This window comes from Grampus griseus (genome assembly GCF_964374135.1).
Source record: "Grampus griseus genome assembly, chromosome: 11".
NCBI classification, from domain to species: Eukaryota; Metazoa; Chordata; class Mammalia; order Artiodactyla; family Delphinidae; genus Grampus; species Grampus griseus.
Genome location: NC_139005.1, coordinates 89,510,386 through 89,526,782, shown reverse-complemented (window position 1 = coordinate 89,526,782; position 16,397 = coordinate 89,510,386). Strand labels below are relative to the sequence as shown.

The 16,397-nt window shown below is 48.9% G+C and overlaps 1 protein-coding gene across 1 annotated transcript in view; it reads left to right on the top strand.

Moving 5' to 3' along the window:
• Positions 1-425: 425 nt before the first annotated feature.
• The window catches only part of LARGE1 (LARGE xylosyl- and glucuronyltransferase 1), a 590,275-nt gene continuing 574,303 nt past the window's right edge, over positions 426-16,397 (top strand). The window contains exon 1 of the mRNA XM_082666633.1: positions 426-755. The gene's annotated coding sequence lies outside the window, so the exon portion shown is untranslated. The remainder of the gene's footprint in view (positions 756-16,397) is intronic.

Genomic DNA, 16,397 nt, shown 5'->3' with positions numbered 1-16,397 from the left:
GCGGCACCGGGGCCGCCCTCCTCGGTTCCCTGCACGCACCGCGCTGTGCTCCGCCTCCGCTCCGGTGACCTTCCCGGGGCGCCTTTCCCGGCCCCGCGCCCCCGGCCCCGCGCCCCAGGCCGGGGCGAGGCCCTCTCCAGCGCTTCCTTACCGAGGAGCCGCGGGCGGGCGGCGCAGGCCCGGGGGGAGGGGTCGCCGAGGCCGGCTGCAGCGCCCCCCCGCCTCCGCGCTCTGTGCTCGGCCGGGCCGGACCGCCGCTCCCCCGCCGCTGCGCGGGAGCCCGGGCGCCCGAAGCTGGGGGCGCGGCCGCGGTCGCCTAGCCGGGCTGGGAGCGGGCAGGCCCTGCCCTGAAGGGGCGAAGCGGCGGGGAGCGCGGGAGGTGGAGCCGGCCCCGGCGGCCGTCCGGCGTCTCTCCCAGCGCCCCCTCCCCGGGCTCAGACCGAGGCGAACCCAGGCCCCTGCCCATGCGGGGCGCCCCCGGCTCCGTAGAGTCCCCGGGGCAGGGAGCAGCTCCAGGCAGCAGCGCCGGAGGGAGAGGAAGACGGGACTGTGCTCAGCTCCGGCGGCCCGGACCTTCCCCGTCGCGTTTGGAGGCGGGGGCCGCCCCGAAGTCTGCGCTTGTCACCGCTGCTTGGACTAGGGCAGCGCCTGCTGGGACCCCGACCCGGAACCCTCTGCGCCTCGTAGGTGGCAGCGCCGCGGCGCCACCCACCTGCTCCGCGGTCTCCCTCTGCCTGGTGGCAGTCACGGCCAAGGTAGGAGCCCCGGGGGTGCGAGAGAGCCGCCGCGGGGGCGCCCTGGTGAGCGGTGTCGGTCAAGTTCTCCGAACCTGTGGCTGGTAACCCCTGTACTCGGAATGCTGGCGAAGAGGGAGGGAGTGAGGGCACAGCTTCTGCCGCCTGGGCCCGGAGCCCTGGAAAGGCTGGAGGTAGAAGTCGCCGAGTTTCTGATGTCCCCCAGGACCCGTCCCAGGGCCTGCCCTGCTCCTTAGGCTCACGGGCTGCCGAGAGCGAGGAGGAGTTTCCCGTTAACACCAGGAGGCGATGTCGACCTCCCTCCCCCGCAGCTTGCTGTCTGTGAGCACGTGTGCTTTGGGGGAACCTGCTGTGTTTAGAGCTGTCCTTTGGGCAGTCCCCACCTGCCTTTCCTGGCGTGATGCTGTGCAGAACTTTTCTTTGCTCCTTGTCGCAGAGTCGAGGCCGATTTGGGGTGAGAGCCACAGCTTGCGAGTCCGTCTATTGGACAGAGCAGTTGGGTGGCAGCGATAGCAGTAGAGAGGAAACCCAACCAGTGCCAGTCCTACTGGACAAAGCTGCTTGTGATGAGTGGTCACTGGGTAGCGATCCAGACAGTCTTGTGAAAGTCATTGTTTCTGAAGGGTGGAGTGACTGAGTCCGAAGTTTGTGCATCCTTAAGTTATTTTGCTCAGTGCCTTATTACTGTCTTTAGAATTTTACTCTTAAGGAACCTCAGTCCTGCAAGCCTACTCTTGCCCGTTTGAAATTTATTAAAACGGTGAGCTTTCCCTGGAACGATCTGATTTTAAATGGGTCACTTAGGAGGGAACAGATTGTCTCTCCTGAACTGAACCATCCCCCCGGGTGACCCTGTTTAATGGGGATGGATTTTTTCGTCCCTGAGCTGATGTACCTCGGTTGAGCAGGTTTTTGCTGAATTCTGAATCTGTGAATTTTGTCACAGTCCATTAAAATGATCTCCCAAGGGAGCAAAATAGCAACTTACACTTCGCGTGAATGTCACAGGAAGTTTTACAGGGTCTTATGTAAGTGCCGCAAGAGAGGGCTCAGGCTTCTGCTTCCTTCGTGGGCTGGGGGTGGGGATGGGGAAGGGGTGGCAGGTGGACGTTCCCCTTCCCTAAATGCAGGTGCCATCCCTCTCCGGCACCGGTGGAAATCCAAAGTGCTTATTCACTCCCTGCCAGTATGCAGTCACGTCAGGTTAATTTTCCTCCTCGCCTCTCCTGCCTTACCACCTCAGGAGTCAGCTTTGGTAGACTTAAGATAAGGGAAGGTTCTAAATTAGGAAAGGAACACGTGGAGGTTTCTCTTCTCATGTCTCACAAAAGGGTGACATGAATGAGTTACTCACGGGCATGGTGGGTCCTCACTGGGGATTACAAAAAAAAAAAACTGGCTTGAAGGTTTCACACATCTCTTAGTGTACCTTTATTTTTCAGGAGTACACTTTAGTGAAAATTGCTAGAGGGAACACACATTTATCGAGCCTGGCCCTGTTAATTCCAAACTGGGAAGAGAACTACTTGGAACAGAGAGGCAAAATCGTTAAGATTTAGATCTTAGTGGGTTTTCGAGAATGGCTGGGAAAGGAAACCAGTCTCCCTAGTGGTATAGAGAGGTTTTTAAAGAAAAGATGGTATCGCTCTGGAGTGGGTGGAAGGTGCCAACAGGTATAGGCCCTCTGGCGTCACTGGATGAAGTGTGCTAGGTTGGGGGTTAACTTTTTGGCGTGAGATAATGCAGATTCCTTTGCCTTTTAAAACGTAACTAGAAGGGCCTTGGGAATGAAATGAAAGGTTTTTCCATCTCATCGTAGGTCCCAGGAGTGCTTCCACCTCTTGGGAAGGAGGTGAAGGTTTCCTGTGGTTCTGGGTTCCGGAGCTGTGCTTGAAAGTTGATGCAGGAGTGTCTCCATCCTTCAGCCACCTACAGTGGCAGGACACTAGGGGGGACTAGTTTTCTATTCCACCACTGAAGAACCTGTGTTACAAAAGGCTGTGGTTTGTCTTGAAGGCTCAGGAACCTAACTTTTTGCTACCCAATGCATGCTTGCACTAATGAGGGGATTCCGAACGCTTAAGCGATGGGCCTGCTTACATCTAAAGTGTCATTTGGGCAGCTCAGAACAGGTTAACTGCAGAGTATTATGTGAGACTGAGCAGACTCAGTGATAGTCTCTAAGTAAGTGAGGGCTATAAATTTTGGGGAGACAGAACCTCCTGCAAACTCCATCCTTTGGGTATTAGACCGTGCTAACTCTAAGTTCCCGGGGGTTTGTAATCAAAACTCCCCCCTTTGCTTTTTGGGCTGCACATCTGCCATCTTCATAAAATCATGCTGCCTCCATTCTAGATGGAGTCTAGAACTGACTCCATTAAACTTAAAATTTCTCACTGTTGTCCCCTTAAAAGCACATACCTTGTATGTATACAGATGTAACGTAACATTTGGCAGTGTGGTTGCACTTTCATCTCAGATGCTCTCTCTGCACTTTCAACGGTATTAAATCATTAGTGTCTAGGTGTCTTCCAGCAGAAATTGAAGATAATTCTATTTCCGCTGAAGAACAAAGCCGCATGGCCCAGGCTTACCCACTGTGGCCAAGTCTTATCAAAGCTGACTCCAGAGGTGGGCAGACAGGAAAGGTTGGAGAAAGAGTCTAAGAAGAGACTACCTAACTCAGAATACTGGCACGAAGAGAGGCAGATGTCAACAAGATTTAGGACTTCCTGGATTCTTTTATATATATATATATATATATATATTTTTTTTTTTTTTTTTTTTTTTTTTTTTGCGGTATGCGGGCCTCTCACCGCCGCGGACTCTCCCGTTGTTGCGGAGCACAGGCTTCGGACACGCAGGCTCAGCGGCCATGGCTCATGGGGGCCCAACCGCGCCGCGGCACGTGGAATCCTCCCGTAATGTGGGATCCTCCTGGAACGGGGCACGAACCCGTGCCCCCTGCATCGGCAGGCGGACTCTCAACCGCTGCGCCACCAGGGAAGCCCAAGACTTCCTGGATTCTTAAAGACCCAGTGCAGCATATAGAGTTAGACTCAGCGTTTGGATCTGTGCACCTGCATGCGTTATTACATTTCCTAGAACTCTGGAGTCTGGTAGACTGCATTTGTGATCCTTTACTCATATGTACAGTGCATATTTAGGGAGTTTGAGGAGACCTTTTGTTGTGGCATAGGGAAGTGGTCAGCATAAAGCTTTATTTCAGCTATCGAAGGCTTTGTAGGTTGATTCTCATAGGTGCAGTACAGCTAAGGGGTTAGAGATTGGAACAGGAGAACACTATTAAATTTTCCATTGAGCATCAGCTAGTGAAAACTGGTCATGGGGAATTTATATACTGTGATCTTAAGGCATGAATGAAGTCTTATGAATTTTAAGGAAGCCACATGGCAGAGGTGGAGGAAGAAAGTGACGCAGGATCCTGGCCTTCCTTAGGGTCCATGAATAAGGTGAAGGTGTCTTTGCAGCCAGAGATTCTCAGAGTGGGGAGCACGTGGGGCCAGGGCTGTAAGACCCAGGGGACTGAGAACTCCAGGCACCCTGCCATTGACACCCCTTGGCGATACAGCCACCTCACGGGATCTGCTAGTGTTGATGAGGCTTTGCGGTTCTGCTCCAGAGTATGTGACATTGAGAGGTACTCAGGTCCTCTGTTCCTCCCGGACCACATTGACATTCGGAGAGACTTTTCTCCTTTTAACTTAGCAAGTAACAGCTGAATGTCTATTATGTGACAGATGCCATGCTCTGTGTAGAGGCTGCAGAGGGTCCACAATTAGTTTATAGTCTTTTGGGGGCAGGCAGATGTTGAACCATTGCTGTGAACTGCTCACGTACAGGTTTGTTCAAAGTAAAACCTTGAGTTTGCCAGGATAGTAGAACAGGAGGGAATCCCATGCAGAAAGAACAGCATGGAAACCTTAAAATATGTAGTGTGAATGGAGAACAGTCAGTAGTGTGGCTGGAAGAGGGGCTGTTCTGGAAGAGGAAAGCTTGGTGTTAGCAGGGAAATAATTTAATAGGATTCCTAGTTTCATGCTCTGTGTATTCAAGCCCTGGCAAGAACGGTGGCTGGATAAGGTCCAAGAGTACCAGTTGATTATCCCACATTGTTATTACAAACAGAAAAGGACATTTTCTTTTTTGCCCTTTATCCTTCTACATATAGCATTTTGCCTGTTCTTTAAAAAACTATTAGCAACGCAAATAATGAAAGGGTCCCTTATCAACCCGAAGTCTGCCCTCTTGTGTATGTGAATTACATCTGGGGCTTTCATTAGGTGATTATGCAGCAGTGGGAGAAATGACAGAGTTACCTGACAAATGATAGAGTGGCAGAGGGACACAAATTTTTCCCTGTGAGAGTGTATTCTATTTTGTCATATTTACTTCTGGGTAAAGTTATGGCTGCAGTTAACATTTGAACAAGGTTCTTGTGTTTGAATCATTTCAGTTCTGGCCTCAACTTTCTTTGCTGTTGGAAAAGGAAGAGTTTTATAGTTTTGAGGATGGGTGTGGGCCTGCCTATGTGTGTGTTTTGTGGAATGAGGAAACTATGAAGTAAGGAAGAGATGCAACGATGTAATGGCCAGAGGATATTAGAGAGAATGGAAAACTGCAGTTGTTAGAGCGATCCCCAGGGTCAAATATATTTAGTTTTTCTGAAACAGGAGCCAGGAGGGCAGTGGAGGTAGAAGAAGCCCCAGTGTGTGTGTGTGTGTGTGTGTGTGTGTGTGTGTGTGTGTGTGTGTGTGTGTGTGTGTGTGTGTTTGTTTTGTCTCTGTCATCCTTCCCTGAGTTGAGTTGACTGGTAGGCAGGGTGGTATAAGTAAAATTTGGAGATCTGGGTTCTCATCTTGCATCATCCTCTGCTAATTTGCTGTGTGACCTTAGAATACGTCTTGACCTCTCTGGGCTTCAGGTGCTGTCTCCAAACTTCAGTGCGTTTTTCGTCTTGTAACTAGGAATGTAGAGGCTCAGAGATAGGGCTTGCCTAAGTTAGTGGCAAAGCTCAGACTATTTAGGTTTTCTAGCTTTCCAGCTCTGAAATGGGAAGAGGCCTGACCAGTTCCAAGGTATACTCTACCTTGAAATATCAGACACTACAAGTATGCAGTGCTGAAGAGAAGAACCACAAAGTCTTTTCTGTGTTGGTTGTAGATTCCGTAGACTTGTAGACTGCATTAGAACTTCTCTGATACCTTAAGCCATTCATAAGCAGCTGGGCTTGCTTGCTAACTTCTTATGTATTATGGGAACCAGTGGGTTTGGGAATGTTACCTACTCTTTGAGAACTGCTTGCGATGATGTGCTTTGTGATAAAAAGCAGTGCTGAAAATTTTAATTGTTTCCAAATTAAGTTAATGAAAGCTGAGTTGAGCCTGTGGGATTCTGCAAAGCCTGGGCTCTAACAGGGAAAGGGGAATCTTCTCATTTTGCCAGGGAGGTTACCTCGTAGGGGGAGCTGGGGGGTGAGTGTGAAGGGAGGGATGTTGGGAAGAAAAACAGATTCAGAAAAGCAATTGTGTAAAAGTACGAGTCAGGAAAATTGCAAACCGACTTAATTTTGTGCCACCAAATTTGTGTTGCTAGAGAGAAGCTTCCTCACCATTCTGGCACTGATGCTGTCCTGGGTAGAGAGGGCAGTGCTTATTGGAAAGAGGAGATTTGAAGTTAAGTACAATTATAAATGTAAGGTTTGTAACATTATTATTTCAACCTTGAAGGTAAGCATAGGAATGCCCTGTTTTAGGAGAATTGGGAGAATTTGGTTTTCACTCTTCAACTGTTTATTCCATAATTGAAGCTAAGTGTAAGAATGCCCTATTTTAGGAGAATTTGGCTTATAAATCTTATTTTAAAAGCAAATAATTTAAGAGAAGTAATTGTTTGGGGTACAAAAGGAGTTTTATTTTACGAAAAGGATTCATAGCAAGCATCTTTTTAATAGCTAGTCCCTTAATTGTATTTCAGGTTATTTGATTAACGCAATCATGGTGGATGCTTTTGGGAGCCTTACCTGTTACAGAAAACCAAGGGTTTTTCAAATATAAACTGTTCCATGTTTTAATAAATAACTCAGCAGGTTCACCTGCCAAGGAGCCTAATATTGAACTGTGTTACAGAAAGAAGGACAGTAGTTATATAAACTTTGTAACCACTGACAGACCACATGGTGTTACTTTGCTCACTTACTTACTGGGGGCAGGTTGCTGGTTTAACCACTGTTCATCCTGGAGATTGCAGTCGTAAGTACCACCTGCATGAGTTCCTCAATCACCCTCACATTCTGCCTCTAAGGATATATCAGGAACAGAAGTGGTTTAAAAAGGAAATCAGGTAAGCGTTTCCAGGATTCTGAGTTTTCCTAGTTTCAGAGACATGGAATTAATTTTGTTCCGCCTAAGTATATGGTAGAGGCGATATGCATGAGATGTTTACAGGAAAAACCCTCGAAATTGTGCTCGCTCACGAAATATCTAGGGCTTTTGGTTTTTTTGTTCCTTCATCGCTTGTGAAAGTTTCCAAAAAAGAATTGGTTCTAGGAATGAAAGAAAATGTAAGGCGTTTAAGGCTCCAGAGGTAATTTTGGGTAACCTGGAGTGGTAGATAATCACAGACTGGGGCTAGAATGGGAAGTGCAGCCTCACCCATGATTTTAGCCTCTTTCGTCGCATTATGGGGCTGCGCTTTGGACGCGCAGCAAACGCACATGGAGATGGAGCCCTGGCTACTGGGCGAGGCTTGCTCTTTAACAGAGTCCTTTTTTGACATACCCAGGCCAATCGGGAAGAAAGGACTTCTGATCTTTCCAGCTCTCCACGGTAGCATTAGAACTTAGGGGAATTTACAGCAGAACACAGGCATGCGGGGATTTCATTCTTCCTCATTTTTTTTTTTTTCTTTTAAATTTAAAATCAGTAGCGAATCCTGTGGACTCTTCAGTGTTATTAGAGACTGCCTTGATGCATTAAACACATGTTTGTTATTATTAAGGTTAACATTTTTGTGGCTGACTGGGAACCATCCCCTCCCCGCTTTTGTTTCCAGAACAGTTGCGTAGGTCCTTAATCTGCCAACACTGTTTGTGTACCAGCCTCCTCCACTGATGTCAGCTCTCATCTGGGAAGGGAATGGTATTTTGTGGTTGTCTGGGGAGCTAAGAGAGGCGCAACCCGAGTGATAAGCAGGAAGGGGCTTTTCTTGCTCCAGGCATGGTGCCTGGTACCTAGTAGGTCTACACTGAATAAACAGTTGTGTCCACACAGAATGATTTGCGTTCCGAGTTGTGTTTCCAGCTCTGGGGTGGGGGTGTTGGGGAGGGAGAGGTGAGTGGATACCAGCAGACTCACAGCCTCGGACTCCTTCAGACGTCTCCCGAAAGCTGTTATTTTAAAAATGTGAAGGACATTTCAGATCAGCGAAATGAATTCTCTTAGGGATTCGTTGTTGTGGTGCAGACATTGATGGCTTTGTAAAAAGGCAAGGAAAGTACAATCCTGGAATGCGGCGTGTATTTCCTTTCCTCTGAGTTTGTAGGGATTTTGACTTATCTGGCCTGGGAGGAGTGAACAGGCTCTAATGCTTGTTCGTGTGTGCATGTCAGGGCGCCTTGAAAAGCATCTTAAATACCTTAGGATGGATTGTGGGCTATGATCTTTCCGGCACCGGTGATGAATGTGCAGTGACTTAGATGTGGATCGGGCCAGGGCTCCCACGTTCAGAGGACGAAGTGGGCCCGAGAAAACAGGGGGACTCGAGTGCTTTTCATCCAATAGGAAGGACTCTCCTCCTCTCTGCCATCTTGGCATCTTCTCCCCCTTCTCTGTTGGTGCGAATCCTTCCCACCTGGGCTTTGAAAGTACTTACGGATGCCTCCTCCATAAGTGGAAGGCAGACCTGTGATGTTGAGACAGCTCGGGGGCTGCAGGACACCCTTGAGCCCGCTCGACCTTCATTTCACAGCTCTGGAAACTAAGGCTGGGGAGGTCAAATTATCCAGAGGGGAGGCAGATCCAGAGCCCCTGCTTCCTGACCACCTTATGTGGCCCAAGGCTCTGCTCTGCCTTCTCACACCCCCTGCTTTCTGGTTGTCTGTCCTCTGCTCCCTGCCCTTCCATCCAGCATACTCGCCTTCAGTCTTCTCCTCACACACGTTCTTCGTGCTCTGCTTTTGTGCCAGGCGCTCTTCTGTTTGACCATTTTGTGTCATTTCATCTTTATGGTAACCCTACGAGGTGGGTGGTCTTACTCTTCCATTTTCCAGGTATGGAAGCTGAGGCTTGCCCAGGTCACACAGCTGTGGAGCGTGGAGCCAGGACTTGACTCACAGCTGTTCTGCCTCCTGTGTCTGCTGTCTCTGTGCTGACCTGGCCTCTAGTCAGAATCTCTGCTTCCTGCCTACAGGCCCCATACACTCTGTCTCCTTGATGGTATTGGTTAACGTCTACTAAGCCAGCATTCACTCATCCGCCAGCATGCGTGAAACTCCTGCCCTGAGAGGTGTCGGCTTGACATCAGGAACAGGGAGGTGAGGAAATCACCTGCCTGCGTCATCTAGTAGCCTCGTCTTGGTGAGGGAGGTAAATACTAATAAAGACATGGACAGGGCAGTGGGCACTGTGTCTTGGTAGCATTACGCTTGAGGGAGTCAAAGAAGGAGAAAGTATTAGATTGGGTCTTAGTGAATAGGAGCTGGAAGGATAGAGTGACAGGGAGCATCACCTAAAACACCCCAAAGGCCACGCCTGTTCCCTTCTACTTGGCATTGTCAATATCTGTATACTTTCCCTATTCTTTTCCTTATGTGTAAGTGCCTTAAAAAGCACTGGGACTGGGTTGCACCCATCCGGCTACACTTCTAGCACTTAGGAATCCTTCAATAAACATTTATTCAATTAAATTGAAAGCCTTCTGTCCTTGCCCTCAAGCAACATAGTTAGAGAGATTGGGAAAAAAAAAAACATGTGTGAGAAGTTAAACAATGATAGAAGATTCAAGTGAACAGTTCAGAGCGACAATAGGAATGATGTGGCAGTGCAGTGAATGGTTGTGGATTATTGGAACCCAAAGTTGATGGGAAATCGGAGGCGGGAGCTTACTTTAGCTGCTTAAAGGCAGTGGAGGTAGGATTTGCCTTGGGTCCTTGGACCCAGGATGATTAAGGTTTGAATGGAAGAGTTAAAGGGAGGTAGAGCAGCCAGCTAGGTTGATGAATGCACAAATATGAATTTTGGGGTGATAAAGTAAGTCGGCTTGGGTTTCCATTAGCGAGGAGCTGGAGATGAAGTTGGCAAGGTGGATTGGGGCTGTGGACTTTTGGAAGGCAGGACGACTTTCGATCTGGAGGATGGTGTACGCAAAGCTCTGTTTTAGGAAGATGAACCTAGTGGCAGTTTCGGGGCCAGATTGGCGTGGGGAGAGATGGTAGCAGGGAGGTCGCTGAACAGGCTTTTGTACTAGTTCGGATATGAAGTTCTAAAGGCCACTGAGCTAGAACTGGTACAGGCGGATGGACACAGAGGGAAGCTTTGGGATTTCCTCTGATCCCAGTCATTGGGACTGAAGTGCGAGATGGTTTTCATTGCCCACTGGGAAGCGTCACTGGGATAAAGTCTGCTTGTGACAGTAGCAGTAGTTCTTAGAATGGCACTTCCTCCCGTGGCTGGGCTGGGCGCGGGGATGGGGCTGGGCTGAAAATGTCCTCTCCGCAGCCTCTCTTATTGGGGGTTTGTTCAGATGAGCCCAGGGTGATAGAACAACCTTTTTACCTAGTCTAGGATGACACCCAGTAAGGGGTAGAATGTAGAAAATTTTTCTTTTCCTCATGAGTGGTTCCTGAAGCAGCTGCGGAGGGCCGAGAGCGAAATTATTGGAACTCTGACATGTGGGCTCCGGATCCACCTTAAAAGTGAAGCTGGGCCGTGCTTCCCGTGACTGGTGGTGTGTCTCTGCCCGAGGAGGGCCTTGCTGAGAGATTACAGGACACACTTTTCAGAAACGTGGAGTAAGCCATTCTGGATAACAGAATTTTTCAAAGAGGAGAGTCCAATTCCTTACAGGGAGTCTTTATTTGGAATCTTTAAAGAACGAGGGCTTTTCTAGGATGTTCTGTGTATTTACCCTCACTGGCTCTCTCTCAGCCACTGGAAAGCATCCATCTTTCTTATCAGGACACACAAAGCTTGTTGTGAACTGGCCCCTGCCTCTCTCTGCAGCCGCATCTTCTCTTGCCAACCCCACCCACCACCCACCAATCCCCAACTCATTATTTTCCTTCTTCACTGCTTACTTTCCCCCAAATCTGCCAAGCTGTGCACCTACCTCTCCTTCTGGCTGATAAGCTCTTTCCCTCTTTATTTGCTTGGGACGCTTCTGTTTATCCTTCAAAACACAGTTCAGGCGGTCTTTCCTTCAAGCTTCTCCTGATAACTGGGTGCTGAACTGTATCTGTCCTTGGACTGGCTTCTCCTGCTGTGCTTTTCTGCACCGTGTTCCCCGAGCTTCCAGATGGCTGGCTTGCCCGGAGTGTGGGAGCCCTTCAGTAAAGATGGCATCTCATGGCTCTGGGGAATCTTCAGTGTTTTACCGTCTGCCTGGACCATGCTGTCTCTACCCTGTAAGTGGTGGGTGGTGGTGGTGGTGGTGATTTTGGATTGCACTGAACTTGCTATTCAGGTATAATGTAACCTTTTCTAGTTGAACCTTTAGTGTTATGCTGTACTGCAGGGGTATTCCTGAATCTAAAGAATGCATGCCCTTTTGCTGATGATCAGGTGGTGGTGGGCCATCGCTGGGGCCCATTGATGCCTTCAAGGAATGTGGTGCAGGTGGTGGAGGGGGGGGGAGGAGAAGGAGGAGGGGGAGGGGGAGGAGGAAGAGGTGGTAGAGGAGGAGGAGGTGGTGGAGGAAGAGGAGGGGGAGGAGGAGGAGGGGGAGGGGAGGAGGGAGAGGTGGAGGGGAGGAGGCAGTGGAGGAGATGGGGGAGGAGGAGGAGGGGAGGAGGGGATGGGAGGGAAGGAGGTGGTGGAGGAGGAGGTGGTGGAGGAGGAGGAAGTGGTGGAGGAAGAGGAGGGGGAGGAGGAGGAGGGGGAGGGGAGGAGGGGGAGGGGAGGAGTTGGAGGGGAGGAGGCGAGGAGGAGGTGGTGGAGGGGGAGGAGGAGGAGGTGGTGGAGGGGGAGGAGGAGGTGGGGGAGGAGGAGGAGGAGGTGCCTTTGCTGCCTTTTCTGCTCTTTCCTTGCTGCGTTTCTCTGCTTTTTCCATTTTCTCAGATCTTCAGCCTCCTCGTTCCTCTCCTCTTAGGCATTTTTTTTTTTTACAAATTTATTTTATTTATTTAGCTGTGTTGGGTCTTCGTTGCTGTGTGTGGGCTTTCTCTAGTTGCGGCGAGCGGGGGCTCCTCTTCGTTGCGGTGCGCGGGCTTCTCATTGCGGTGGCTTCTCTTGTTGCAGAGCACGGGCTCTAGGCGCGTGGGCTTCAGTAGTTTTGGCTCGTGGGCTCTAGAGCGCAGGCTCAGTAGTTGTGGTGCAGCACAGCCTTAGTTGCTCCGTGGCATGTGGGATCTTCCCGGACCAGGGTTCGAACCCGTGTCTCCTGCATTGGCAGGCGGATTCTTTTTTTTTTTAGATGCTGGGGGTAGGAGTTTATTAATTAATTTATTTATCTTTGGCTGTGTTGAGTCTTCGTTTCTGTGAGAGGGCTTTCTCTAGTTGAGGCAAGCGGAGGCCACTCTTCATCGCGGTGCGCGGGCCTCTCACTATGGCGGCTTCTCGTTGCGGAGCACAGGCTCCAGATGCGCAGGCTCAGTAGTTGTGGCTCACGGGCCTAGTTGCTCCGCGGCATGTGGGATCCTCCCAGACCAGGGCTCGAACCCGTGTCCCCTGCATTAGCAGGCGGATTCTCAACCACTGTGCCACCAGGGAAGCCCGGCAGGCGGATTCTTAACCACTGCGCCACCAGGGAAGCCCGGCAGGCGGATTCTTAACCACCGTGCCACCAGGGAAGCCCGGCAGGCGGATTCTTAACCACTGCGCCACCAAGGAACCCCTCCTCTTAGGCTTTTTAAACCCTGATGGAGTCATCGTCAGACAATCTAAAACACATCCTTTTTTCAAGTGTTTGATTGAAGGCCTTATCCTCAAGTGTTTTCTGGTCGCAGTTGGTCCCTAGATACTGATGGAGCCTTTGACTGTGGTGTCTGTTTACTAGGCTTAATACCACTCCACGTTCCTAGAGAACCCATTGCAGAATCGCAATTATTATTGATTGAGAAATTATCAAACAGTGATGGGGAGTGGCTAGGGAGGACCGGATGCATTTGTGCAGAAGCTCAGCATCAGCGCCCAAAGACTGCTGGATAAGCACGTGTTTATGTTGGATATTTGTTATTGCCTCTGGTATTTGTGAGGTCCATTTGGGTTTTTATGACACTGCCCTTGTAAGCCAGGCATTGGTGCTGCATGAGTAGGTTTGCTTCGTGAATCACGGAGGAGTGATAGATGAACCCTGGGCTTATCAGATGGTTTGTGTGTTCCAGGTGCTGTGCCTTATGAGCCTGCGCTTGGCACGGGCACTGGTTACATGGTTCAGGAAGCCCTTCGCTTTTCCTGTGGTGGACTGACCTAATGCACACCGAAGGATGCTTTCTCTGGCTCGTACTTTTTGACATTTTCCTTTTCGTTCTGCTCGGGTTTATCCATAACTCCTGTTGACGCAGCATTTTTGAGCTCATTAAATCTGTTAATGTGTGTGTAATGCTTGGGACAGGAGCTGGTACACAGAAAGCACTCCATACGTATTAGCTGTTGTAATTGATGTTTGTATTTAGAGCCTCTCCACTATTTCTTTCTCTCCCCCTTCTGGAGGTTGTGCTTGTTGGTAAAGTAAGAAAACAGCTCCCGGGGCCGAGGAGGGGGAACACCGACTTTCTCTGTTCAGCCCTGTCCAGAGGTCTCAGAAAGTTCACAGAAGCCCTGAAGGTAAAGGCAAACACTTGCCCACTGATCACCCAAGACCATTTTTCAGGAGCTTTTGGTCCACCTTGCTATCTACTCTCACTGGGATTTGGGCTCCGACTGGTAAGGTGGCTGAGAGCCAGTGAAGGGCATAGGAAAGGACTCTTGGCCAGTTGTGATGAGCAGTATTTAAAATAACAGTAACAATAGTAATGGGTGGTCACAAAGGTAGCTCCCATCTATCAGTTGTTTCTTATGTGCTTCTGAGAAGTGCTTGACATGCATGGTGCTTTTCTTTTTTTTTGCGGTACGTGGGCCTCTCACTGCTGTGGCCTCTCCCGTTGCGGAGCACAGACTCTGGACGTGCAGGCTCAGCGGCCATGGCTCACGGGCCCAGCCGCTCCGCGGCATGTGGGATCTTCCCAGACCGGGGCACGAACCCGTGTCCCCTGCATCGGCAGGCGGACTCTCAACCACTGCACCACCAGGGAAGCCCCCTGCATGGTACTTTTTGATCCTACAGCACTCTCAGCTGCAGTTTCATTTTATGGGTGAGGAAACTGAGGTGCACAGAGGTTATTTGCCCACGTGATAAAGCCAGAGACGGGAACTCAGTTCTATCTCCAGAATAATGTCCTCTTCATCTCTGACCCATGATCTACTAGCCCAGGTGTCTCAGCACTGGAATATACATAACCCTGGTGATACCGAAGCCTTTCGTGGAGTATTGCAAGTGTGGATGGTTTTAAGGGAATCAATTTCCAGATTTTCGACCTCATATATGGACCCTTTCTTGAAACTGATTGGACTGAGACCACCCCTTTTCACAGTCATTTGTCCCTGTTTTATAAAAGGCACGTCTCTTGCCCAACACTAATCTTGCTCGCGTGCGTTGCTCTGAGTATAAAAACCTTAAGGGGCACTGAACAAAGGAACTATGAAATTGGTGTGTGGGAACCTTCTAATCAAGGCACTTTTACAAGGCTGCCCCTTTGCACGTTCTTTTTTACTTGTTTAAACTTGCTGCTAGAAACAGGGCATGTGGGGCCCCTTTCTTATGCTAAGGAATGATATAAAATTTTCAGATCTTAAGAAATAACTTGCTTTTAACTTTTTAAAATGAATGATGGGTATCAGATTGTTAGATTCTGTTTAAAAAATATGATGTGGAAGTCTTTTTTTAAAATGCTCGTGTTTACAATATGTTGGAAATTCTATTCTTAGAAGGTATTCAGTTTATGATGAAAACTTTAGACGTCAGCCTAAAAATAGGCAAGCTTTTCAAATTTCAGAATTAAAAAAAGCTTGAAGCTAATTGTACTATACTTCCTCCTAAGATACTGAAGTTCAGAGTGGAAATTCTGAAGTTGTTTTCTGCCACAGACCCTTCTGCACCAAAATATTATTTTTTCATAGAATTTCAGGGGCATCAGTGTCTCCTAAGGCTCCATCATTGCACTCCTGATTAAGCACCCTTGAAATGGTAGGGAATTGCAGTAAAATGTAAACATAGTTTCAATTTTGATGAAACTTTTATATATGTAGTTAGACGTGTGATCTTGTATACCAGAGTGCCTTAGTGGCTCAGCAAGGACTGTTTCAGACATAACTGATAGAAACCCAATTAACACTGACATTAAAGAAAAAGAAATGGACTTTATTTGCTTCAGTAACTGGGAAAAAAAAAGGGCAGCTTCAGGTAGTGCTGGATCCAGGTCCTCAAATGTCATCCTGAAGTCCTTGCTTTGTCTCTTGGCTCTGCTCTCTTCTGTGCTGGCATCGTTTTCAGGCAGAGTGTCCCTGTCAGGTGGCAGGAATGGTCCTCAGGAGCCCCAGGTTTACATCCTACCCATCTCACCGTGACAGCTGAAGGAGAGAATTTTTTTCCCAGTAGATCTGGTGAAAGTCCTGGTCATGATCTGGTTGGAAGGGCCAAGGTCACATCCTTGAACCTGGTCAGGGGAGGTGGGGTCCATCCTATTTGAATCACTTAGGGAGAGGAGAAGGGGGCTTCCTGAAGAGAAGCTGGGCAAACAGAAAATCCCAACATGTTCTGTAGGAAGATTAACCTGAAGACCTTGAAGATCGAATGGACTACCGGTGTCTTCTCTAAAAGCCTTTCACTCTCCTGGGTATGCTTCTTCCCTTCCATGCACCACCAGCCAACACTCTTACCTTTATGATACCCATCTGCCCATTGACAAAATGACATTAGTGATACCGTCTGTTGCCTGCTTTGGTAATTTCAAGACTCTTAAGGCAATGCCCCAGATCCCTGGCTTAATGTATTTTGTGATTTCTTTTTTTAAAAAAGCCATTAGTTATGCGATTAAGAAAAAGAAATTAAAAATTAGGGAACTCCATCTGTGTTAGTTTGCTAGGGCTGCCGTAGCAAAGTACTAGGGACTGGGTGGCTTAAACAAGAGAAATTTATTTTCTCACAGTTCAAGAGGCTAGAAGTCCCAGATGAAATTGTTGGCAGCGTTGTTTGTCCTGAGGCCTCTCTCCTTGGTTTGCAGGTGGCCATCTTCTCCCTGTGTCTTCACGTGGTCTTTCCTCTGTACGTATCTGTGTCCTAATCTCCTCTTCTTACACCAGTCATGCTGGATTAGGGCCCACCTTCACAACCTCCTTCAACCGTAATCATCTCTTAAAAGACCCTTTC